The sequence below is a fragment of the Phoca vitulina genome, unplaced genomic scaffold (assembly GCF_004348235.1).
Source record: "Phoca vitulina isolate PV1807 unplaced genomic scaffold, GSC_HSeal_1.0 scaffold43, whole genome shotgun sequence".
NCBI lineage: Eukaryota > Metazoa > Chordata > Mammalia > Carnivora > Phocidae > Phoca > Phoca vitulina.
The window spans coordinates 15,042,530-15,054,352 of NW_022589746.1; positions in this window are offsets into that span (position 1 = coordinate 15,042,530).

Consider the following 11,823-nt stretch of genomic DNA (forward strand, 5'->3'; position numbering starts at 1 on the left):
AAAGTTCGTGTAAAAAAAAAAAATACCCCAAGGACTCCTAGGTGGCTCATTCATTAAGCGTCTGCCTTCGACTCAGGTCATGATCTCAGGGTCCTGGGATCGAGTCCTGCATCAGGCTCCCTGCTCAGTGGGGAGTCTGCTTCTCCTTCTCCCTCTGCTGCTCCCCTTCCTTGTGTTCTCTCTCTCTCTGCCAAATAAATAAATAAAATCTTTAAAAAAAAATATATCCCAAAGTGGAATTTGAATCAAGAGGAAGTAGAAGTTTTTGGCAGGTTTCAGTAGCTCCAGACTCTGAAGTCTGTGCACATCAGTGCAGCATCCAAAATGCACACCATTTGTGTTCCCAGAATGTGGCTTCAAAGTCGGCAACAAGCGTACACTGAATATTTGCTCCAGGACCCAGTGCATGGATGCACGTCAGATGCCCTAGAAAGCTTTTAGGACAGGAAGCAACAAGTATATTTTACACAAAGGGCATTGTAACAAAAAGAACAGTTCTAGCGAAGTGATAGTTTGTGGTTTGAGAAGTGAATAGCAGGGGCGCGTGGGTGGCTCAGTGGGCTAAGCGTCTGCCTTCGGCTCAGGTCAGGATCCTGGGGTCCTCTGATCAAGTCCTGCATTGGGCTCCTTGCCTGGTGGGGAGTCTGCCTCTCCCTCTCCCTCTGCCCCTTCCCCCAGCTCATGCTCTCTCTCACTCTGCTGTCTCTCAAATAAATAAATTCTTAAAAAAAAAAAAAAAAGTGAATAGCCGGTGAAGAAATCAGCCATTGGAGCCAGGGCTGCTCTCAAGAAGAGCCCCTGTGAGTGCACAGGGTGAAGATCCAGGAAGCTTGAACCTCATCTGGTACCTGGATCTTGGACTTCCAGCCTCCAGAACCCTGAGAGATGAAGTGCTGTCGCTTATCAGCCGCCTAGACTCTGGGATTTGCTGTCGTAGCCTGAATTACTGTGACATTATCCAAATTAAGAACAAGTAAAAAGGAAGAGACTGAGACTCAGCAGTTGTGTAACTGTTCACAGATCCTCAGCCGCCACTTGATACCGAACCTGGCGCACAGGGCAGGCTCAACAAATACTTGTTAAATTCTAGATAAAAAGAGTAAATAGGGGAGAAAGAGAATTGAAAGAAGGAAACGAGGACTCTTTGAATATAAAGTCCGTACTCTCTCCCATGCCCTGCTTACAGTACATTTAGGTTTTCCGTGTAAGAGAAAGGAAATTTTTGAATCTTCAATCACCTATGTCAAAGTAAAAAGAAATTCTAAAATATCATCACCTCCTAAATCATGTTAGCATCCCAGATGTGCTGTTTGCTCCAGAAGCGAAAAGTCTTTTGTTTTTATAGTTTCTTTGTAATATACTTAATCTACAGGCTAAATCTCAACCATAAGCTTTAGTTAATACACACCAGACTGATCCTCTCACCCTGAGTCCCACAGTAGAAGGACTGGGGTTTAGATTTCTAATGAGATAAACAGTTTTGTGAAAAGATAGAAGCTGGGATTATGTCAGCTCAGCATTACTCATTAAATATTATAACGAGCATTTGCTGTCTGTGTCTAACAGAGAGTAAGATAAGAAATAATCAGTTTCAGCTCCTATGTAGTATTTTATCCTCTTTCATCTTCTATAATTCATAAAGCTACTTGATAGCATTTTGGAGTTTATAGTCTTAAAATTATAAGTGTTATATAATTTAATTGCAAATAACTGGGCCATCTCATTTAAATTCTCATTACTTTGACATTTTCTAAACCCATGGAGTCCTTTGAGATTATCTTAGTTTGCCAGAAAATTATCAGACATAGTTTGGTTCCGTTATAAAAGTTTGAGAATCATTACCTTTGAGATTCTCTTTTTTTTTTTGTTCAGTAAAATCACTGATGCTGAAAACCTTCAGCTGTCCATTTTTATCTGTTTCTTTAACATTTTCTTTTTTTTTTTTAAAGATTTTATTTATTTATTTGACAGAGAGAGACACAGTGAGAGAGGGAACACAAGCAGGGGGAGTGGGAGAGGGAGAAGCAGGCTTCCCGCTGAGCAGGGAGCCTGATGTGGGGCTCGATCCCAGGACCCTGGGATCATGACCTGAGCCGAAGGCAGACGCTTAACGACTGAGCCACCCAGGCGCCCCTGTTTCTTTAACATTTTCTAACATTGATGTTAGCACTGTAACTTGGGTCCAAAGAACTGTCTGAACACTAAATTAAATATTTCTCTCAGAGAGAGTGGGACAGAGACAGAGATGGAGAGGGGGGAGAGAGAGCGAGACATTGTACTCACATAGCACATAAATGGTTAATTAATTTCAATTTAAATTGAGTTTTGTTGTCTGGTAACTTTCCCTTCTTGAGGCAGGAGAAGTACTAATGCTGTGCTGATTATCTTAACCTTCCTTAGTTATTAGTAGACAAAAGATTTAGAACAAAATGATTCCAAGATGTTCACATGGGGAGGAGGAGACTTGGCTATAATCAGGAGCAAGCACACTCTTTTTAGCTTCATTTCTTGACATGCATTTCCAGACGCTTCTGTTCAGTGACCTGATTATTGGATATCAGCAGGTAAACCTCCCAGCTCTCCTCTCATCTGCTGCATGGTGACTAACTCACAGGTTCGCCCCTTCACTCACATCTTACATCCTTGCCATTGGCTAAGAAGACCCTAAGTCACAGAAACTTATGCTGCTACTCACATGTGTCCACAAGGTGGATCAACACCTCGCAAGGTGACGATGAAGCTAAGAAGTCATAGTTTGCGGGCAGTGGGACAGACACTGCTAAACCATGAAATGCCTCTTTAGCTTCCTCAGATACTGAAATGTGTTTATTTCAGTTGGTCTGGTTTGCAAATTTCCAATATGCAACATTGGAGTGGGCAGGCTAGAATTTCTATCCCATTTGGAGCCCATTTTGGTCTGTTCTTTCCCACAATCTGTGTTGCTTTAATTGAAGAGATTCTCATTCCCTGTCCTAAGAGAATTGCATGTTGTCTATTAAATAAGGAACAAAGCTTCCTTACTGAGTGTTACATTCTTGGCCTGACTTGCAAAACATCCAGACACATGTAAAGACAGAATTTGAAAATCATGGAGATCAAAATTCTGCTAAAATCTGAGAATATGGAAATTCCAGTAATATATTTCTTGAGATTAGTATAACTTTGATAACGAACTAGATAAAGATAGGAGGATAAGTTTGCAGATTAATTTTATTATATAGGGACAAAACTCTTAAAACCATGTTTAACCAACTTCAAGTGTGTATTTTAAATAAATATATACATATTATGTATTATGCATACATTACATTATTATATATATATATATATATATAGAGAGAGAGAGAGAGAGAGAGACTAAGGCTTGCTTACCCCCAAAATGTAAGAATATTTTAACATCAGAAAATTTATTATTATAATTCACTAAATTATTTAAAGTAAAATATGATAAGGGAAATATATTAAGAAAAACACTGCCTAAAGTTTCATATTTATTTTGGAGTCAGTGTAATAAATCAAAAAAGATGCTGCCTATAGTTTCATATTTACTTTTTATAAAACTTTTAGAAAAATAAGAATTGAAGAGAATGTCCATAATATGTAAAGACTAATACAAAACTAGACTAAACATCATTCTCTGTGGGGAGAATCCTTAGAAACAGTTTCTTTAACAGAAAGGACAAGATAAGGACACCCGTTATCTATGCTCTTATTCACTATATCACATAAGAGATGGTCAAAACAATAAGGAAACGAAGAAAGAAAAAGGGATCACCATTTGGAAAGGGGGATATAATGGTATAGTTATACCATTGTCAGTAACATTGTTATTTCCATGTCAGTAACGTTGGAAAATGCAAAATCTGTTAGTCCGGGAAATTCCTCTACACCATGGAAGATCTTTCATAAAATTAAATGGAAAAGATGTGCAATTCACATCAGCAACAAAAACTTTAAAATACCCAGGAATTAACTGAACCAAATATACAAGTATAATTATGGAGAGAAAGTTTTTGAAATACCACGTGAATGTGACAGTCATCTCAGTAAATGGACAGATGTGCCAAATTAATAAAGTGGAACACTTAAGAAGATGAAGATATTAATTCTCCTCAATGGAATTTCAATTGAACTCCAGCTTTGGGTTGGGGGAGGGGGAGAACGAATTCAAAAATTTATGGAAAGAATACATTCTTGCAGAGAGCAAGGGCATTGTGAGGAAGAAGAGCAAAACTGATCCACCCTAAAAAGCACGACCTATTAAAACTCTCAGTAAGTAACATTTGTGATCAGACACTTGGAAATTAACCAAAATGGCTAGTCCCCAGCTTCTCCAGCTATAGTTCCTTTACAGATAACAATTCTGCTACACCATGATGTGGAGAAATACTCCTTTTTCAAGAGTGGATCTTCAGCCCTTTCCATAATGCACTGAGCTCCCCAGTAATTTACAGAAACTCCTTTTTCTGCCTAACCCAGTCCAAGTGACCCTGCATTGCTTAAAATTAGGAATCCTGATTGACAAAATACCTGTAACCAACAATGAATCCTACAAATTGACAAGAAAGAGACAAACCAGTTCTTTAAGAAAATAAAATTTGGGGAATAACTATGAGGTTTTTAAATTGAATGCAACAAATCCCTTTCTGCCTGTCAACCAGTGTTAGCCTGGACCATCTGTTTCATGGCTTCCCCCAAGCTCAAAAAATACACATAGAAAACAAATGGCTTTTTGTTCTTTTTCTTCATAAAATCCTATCATACAGTGAATATACCTCTGTGATTTTCTCTCTTACTTTGGGATCAAATTACAGACCCTCAACCAATTCTTTCCCAACTTGTGGATATTAACGCTGTATTCTTTTTTTCCCTTTTATTCTTTTTCTTTTTCTTTTTCTTCTTTCTTTCTTTCTTTTTTTTGGTAGGAAAGAGCTAGTAAAATTAGTGCTATAATAAATATCTGACATAGATTTTAGAGGCTTTTTAGAGGGTCTGTCTTCAGAAATGGACTTGCTGTGTCATATCAGATAGTAAAACAAAGCAGAATATATACAAAAAAACATTGTAGTCTCCTACTCTTTCACTAATTGATATGACTCCATATACATATTTTCCTTAAGGAGAGAAATAATAAGATACATTTTAAGATACACTTTTTAAAAATATGGCTGTATTTCTGATTTCTTAACATGCAGGAAAGATGTACGTTGGTGAGGATAACAGGGCGCAATGCTGGGTCCCCCAGGATTCGGGGGTTCACAGTTGTGGCCGGCATGCCCGGAAACCTCCCTAGTCCGCCAAGAGCCCTGGCTAGCTCCAGCGTCTGCAGAGTAATTTGTACTCCGTCTTTGCTAAATGTGGCAGTGGCTTCCACCTTTACATTCTGAACGGCCTTTGTACCATAAATAGCAGTCAAAGATTTACCCAGAATAGATTCAGCCTCATAGGCCCATACGTTCAAATGAGGGACCTGCAGCCCGTCGGCGTGACACTCTCCCTCGAGAGGTTCAGTTATTCCCCAGTGTCGCTCATACATGCTCAAGTTTTGATTATCATAGTTTCTTCCTTGTTTGGGGTTTTGTTTGAGTCTTCTGCCTTCATTTCATTCTTGCAAAACCCGTAGAAGCAGCCCCGCTCAAGACAGTCCCACAGTACCCAGCGTTGCTGGTGGCATTTCAGATGGTTTGAGCAGCGCATCGGGGCCTCCTGGGACTCCCAGCGCCCTCGGGCCCCACAAGGAGGAGGCCGGCGCCCTGGTGGGAAGGCTCTGTCCCCAAGTTTGTGACCTGATTTATTATCTGGTCCTGATATTTATGCTTCTGCTACTCTGATTCTATGAAATCTTCCAAGAAATGGGCTCCATCAGTTTCTGTCCTGACCCCTTTCTCTGGGGTCAACACCAATTCAAGCAGCGTCGAGAAGAGTATTGTGTCACCTCATAGCAACTAGTCTTACAGGTGTACATGGGGGCAATAAATAAATCTTGCCTCCTCTTCCAGCCCCAATTACAATGCAGCTCTCTATGTATCACAGAAACGTCTAGGTGTGTTTGTTTGGGCCCAGAACACTCTAATACATTCAGTAAGGATTTTATTGGAACAAACATTTTATTTTTTGGTTGTTGGATTGGGTAATTGGTTATTTTACTCATGATGTTCCTAAAAGACCTCTCAACTATTTGATGTTGACAGTGAGGTCTTCATGGCTAGGATTTTCTACCTGCACACAACACCTACTTGACAATAATTGTACCACTAAATCAGGTAGGCATAAGCATTTATTGGTGATAAGCTTTAGGAAGGACTTTCAGGCTTATTTTTATATGAGTTTATCTGGGACAGTGAGAGTTCCCAACTGAAATTTATCAGACATATAGGGTTCAGTTATAAGCCAACTTTTAATTTTGTAAACGGCTTCATTCTAAAAACACAAATTCAGTAGGTGAAAAATGGCACATATAAAGAAAGGCAAAGCAAAAGTGTGTCACTTGACAAATTGGATGTGAATAATTCATCTACCCCTCTGACTTGCTAACTTCAGGCTTGAATCATTTGGAGAAAATGTTGAGACTGAACACAGAGTTCTCACCAAGTCTCTTTCACAAAATTGCCACGGGCAAAGACAAAGGGAGGAAAGGACAGAAAAAAAAGAAAAGAAAAAGGAAAGGAAGAAAGGAGAGGGTGCGAAGGGAAAGAAGAAATGAAACATAACTGGCAATATCAATGGTACCTGGTTCTCTTCTTTCTTTGTATTTTTTTGTTTTTTAAGATTTTATTTATTTATTTGAGAGAGACTGAGACAGAGAGAGCATGAGAGGGGGGAGGGTCAGAGGGAGAAGTGGACTCCCTGCCAAGCAGGGAGCCCGATGCGGGGGTCGATCCCGGGACTCCAGGATCACGACCTGAGCCAAAGGCAGTCGCGTAATGACTGAGCCAACCAGGCGCCCCTCTTTCTTTGTATGTTAACGTTCGGCTACACCCTCAGTGTTTTAACTTTGGTTTAGTTTACCATTTCAGTTTTAATCTGGTTTCTAATTTTCTATCTGGCTCAACTATAAAATCTGTCCTCTTGTATATATAAGCAAAATACACGAAAAGTGTGATTCAGGTAGTTTGTTGCACATGACTGGTGACTTCTGGGTCTACAAAGCCCCTTCGGTGTTAGACCTCCTTGCTTTAATACTTTGAATAATTACTATCAATCATTCATTTTACATTTTCTATTTAGTCATTGACTTCATTATTTCTTTGTGGAATACAGAAAAAATAAATACCAGTTACACAATGTCTCCCATCATTTGTTCATTTTAACCTATTCGGAATAGTGCTAACAAGCTAAATTCCTTGATATATAACTGCTTGTTGAAATGGAGCTTGCTGTCCAGTTTTTTGGGTGATTATGAGACTATATATGTAATGTATGTGTATGATATAATATGAAATAGAGGGGCACCTGGGTGGCTCAGTTGTTAAGCGTCTGCCTTTGGCTCAGGTCATGATCCCAGGGTCCTGGGATCGAGCCCCGCATCGGGCTCCCTGCTCAGCGGGAAGCCTGCTTCTCCCTCTCCCACTCCCCCTGCTTGTGTTCCTGCTCTCACTATCTCTCTCTCTGTCAAATAAATAAATAAAAATCTTTAAAAATAGGGCGCCTAGGTGGCTCAGTCAGTTAAGCGACTGCCTTCGGCTCAGGTCATGATCCCAGGGTCCTGGGATCCAGTCCTGCATCGGGCTCCCCGCTCTGCGGGGAGCCTGCTTCTCCCTCTCCCACTCCCCCTGCTTGTGTTCCCTCTCTTGCTGTGTCTCTCTCTGTCAAATAAATAAATAAAATCTTTAAAAAAAAATCTTTAAAAATAATAATAATATGAAATAGATACCATATAAAATATATATAGATACCATATAATATATAATGGTATAATATATAAAATGTATGAATATCATATAGTATCTATTTCATATTTTATGTGTATAAATTGCCATGTATGTGAATATTACAAAATATAAAAGATGTATCTATTTAGTTTATTTTTAAATTTTATTTATTTTTGCCTTATGCATTCACATTAACAGATTACATCACTTGAGCATATCTGCTCCACATCCTAACCCTAGGATAGTCTTCCCACACGTGCCCATTTCCTACCTTACTCATTTTTTAGACCCAGATGAAAATATCCTGCTTGCATAAGACTTCCCGAAATGCCTCCTCCTATTATTTGCCCCCTCCATTTTGTTCCACAGCATTGCACACTCATAATTATACACTTTGTGGTACGTAGCTACATCTACCTCCCGGCTACAAGATACTGTCTTTTTGGGTGACATCCTGTTTTAATCCAACTCAACACCAGAATTCTCCGGGCCCTATTATATGGCTGGCTCTACGTTGTGTGAATATGAAGATGCATAATCCTTCACCAGGAGGAGATCACAGGCTGCAAGTGAACTGGTGACGATTTGCATGATCAACGTCTTGATTGCTGTTAGATGACATTTCAGAGCAGCATGTAAAAAATTCCCCCATATTCGCAGGGTTTCCATGCTCTCGTCTGCTTCTCTCAGATTTTTCTAATTAACGGTATACTTCCTTGTCACTACACTCCAGAGAACACTTAGCTTTCCAGACACATCGCCTTCAGCTGGGGGTCAGAAAGTGTAGGTCATAGAAGCTCTTAGTAAATTTATAGGTAAATCATTCTTTAGAAAAGCAAATACATCCTCAGACTCTTAGTACTTCCCTCTAAGGCTAGGCTGTTATAATACCCTGCATTCAATCTTTCCTCCTCTGATATGTTCTACCCTATACTTGTCAGGTCAATATTAAATTCTGCTATTGTCATTTTTTTCTGACACTCAAACACTTTGGTTTTCCCTCCTTTCTGAGATGTTGTCCTTCTCACTCCCTTGTCTCGTGATTTCCCTTCCCTTGTGGATGCTGCCATGGGGTTGCCCTTACTGTGAGTTCCTGTGGCATAAACATACTCTTTAACACTTGGTGGCACATACATATTTTCATGTATTTATTTGTTCCTACACAGATCATATAGCCTTAGCTGGATTAAACATAGGTTAAAAGTTAACATTGTGATTGTATAGTTATGATTTTCTCTATAAGTTCCAAAGTTATCAGCACTGGACCCTTCACCAAATAATAATCATAATGTATTGAAGAAAAACTTGATGATATCATTAGAAATGGTATGAACAGCCTAGAAAGCATTTAGGCATCTTTAAGACATTGGAAAACTCAGTTCTTCACTATATTTTATTAAATTCTGTACATTTTTAGTCTTTGATTATAACATGATAGGGCTTAAATCATATCTGAATATTTTCCTTCATACACAAAGACACCACATGAACTTAATCATTGGAACAGAAATACCTGAAATTGTGTAACTATTTCAACTAAAACTAAAAAAATTAAAGCATAAGTGGAAGCAAATCTTTATCATTGGAGTTTCAAATTACATAAGATCTATCTTATAAGGGGATTTAAGGAGATATTTGACATCAAGAAAAAGTGAAAGTCTACAAATGATGGCCATATTTCCTTTAGTATATGGAGACATAGGAGAAATGATCTACTTCATAGGAGAGGGAAATTACAAACATTTAATGTATCTAATTATCTGTATTCACTTAGCTCAAACCCAAAGTGAAGTAACCGCCTCATATGTGTGATTGGCCACGTCAGTGAAATTGAAAGGAAGCTGCCAAACTGCACGTGGTCTCACGGGGAGGCAGATGGGTCCCCTGATGAAGAGTGTTGGCTCTGGCAGATTCTCATTAGAGTGGCCCTACCACCCTGAGGATCCTGGGTAAGTCATACATCCTGTTTCTTTATTCTCTTACACAAATAATGGTGTGATGATTTATCTTCTGGGTTGTGACAAAAGTTAATGAAATAGTATATGTATTGTCATGCCAGATTAAACTTGCAGAAAATGAGAGTCATTATTTTCAGGCAACATAAAATTCCGTATATTCTCCCAAAATATTTGGTTCTAATAGGGAGGTTCTACTCTGCTGTCTGTTTTATCATAATGATTCCTTTATTAGGAAAATATTATTTGTTGAGATTCAAAAGGAATTTAAAGCTGAAGACTTTCTGTGGAACTGCTAATTGAAAGAAATTGTTCATTGAGGAAGAAGAACTCTGAAAGGTCCTTTTTCACTAATTTAGTTCACGTTTTATTAATTCATTCATTTCACAAATGTCTCCTTCCAAAATATGCTATTTCTCCGTATCTTAATATGTCCTTGAAAGATGTTTCTGATAGTGTTTTTATCAAAATTAGCAGTATGTTTTCGTGTTTTGATCAATTGTGCATTAATTACCATTGAAATGATTACCCAAATGAAATGGTGACAGGGGTTTTTAACAGCAGGATTTTAGGGCCACAGGAAAAATTTCTATTTAAAAGAAATACATAACTTGGTAACAGCATACTATGATGAGGTGAGTAATAAAATATTTTCAAGCATTTTTTCAAATAGTTTCAAATATTTCAATATTTTCAAAATAATTGAATACATTCAAATATTTCAGTATTTCAAAATAGTATTATAAAATTCTGTGGGGCAAACATTTTATATGTATTATATATGTATATATGAGTTCGGAGTAAAAACTAAGTTACTACATATGAAAGTAAAACTTGCTCAAGTATTTTTGAATGAATGATTTAGGTTTCATCAGAGAATGAATGAATGAATGCATGAATAAATAAATAAATGAAGGATGTGATAGTTATCAGTATAAATTACAACCTTTGCAATATTTTAAATCATAAGCTGAAAGTTTCAAACATCTTAAAAAAGGTATAACATCTTTAAAAGGAAGGACATCACTTTACAAAAATACTTTAGGATTATAAGAATGCAATTTTGAATGCTGTAAAATGGTATTTTTTTTGCTTTCTTATTCTTGCTTTATACTGCTAATCTTTTTTTTTAATTTTTTTATTGTTATGTTAATCCCCATACATTACATCATTAGTTTTAGATATAGTGTTCCATGATTCATTGTTTGTGCATAACACCCAGTGCTCCATGCAGAACGTGCCCTCCTCAATACCCATCACCAGGCTAACCCATCCTCCCAACCCCCTCCCCTCTAGAACCCTCAGTTTGTTTTTCAGAGTCCATCGTCTCTCATGGTTCTTCTCCCCCTCCGATTTCCCCCCCTTCATTCTTCCCCTCCTGCTACATTCTTCTTCTTCTTTTTTTCTTTCTTAACATATATTGCATTATTTGTTTCAGAGGTACAGATCTGAGATTCAACAGTCTTGCACAATTCACAGCGCTTACCAGAACACATACCCTCCCCAGTGTCCAACACCCAGTCACCCCATCCCTACCACCCCACCCCCCACTCCAGCAACCCTCAGTTTGTTTCCTGAGATTAAGAATTCCTCATATCAGTGAGGTCATATGATACATGTCTTTCTCTGTTTGACTTATTTCGCTCAGCATAATACCCTCCAGTTCCATCCACGTCGTTGCAAATGGCAAGATCTTATTCCTTTTGATGGCTGCATAATATTCCATTGTATATATATACCACTGCTTCTTTATCCATTCATCTGTCGATGGACATCTTGGCTCTTTCCACAGTTTGGCTATTGTGGACATTGCTGCTATAAACATCGGGGTGCACGTAGCCTTTCGGGTCCCTACTTTTGTATCTTTGGGGTAAATACCCAGTAGTGCAATTGCTGGATCATATGGTAGCTCTATTTTCAACTTTTTGAGGAACCTCCATACTGTTTTCCAGAGTGGCTGCACCAGCTTGCATTCCCACCAACAGTGTAGGAGGGTT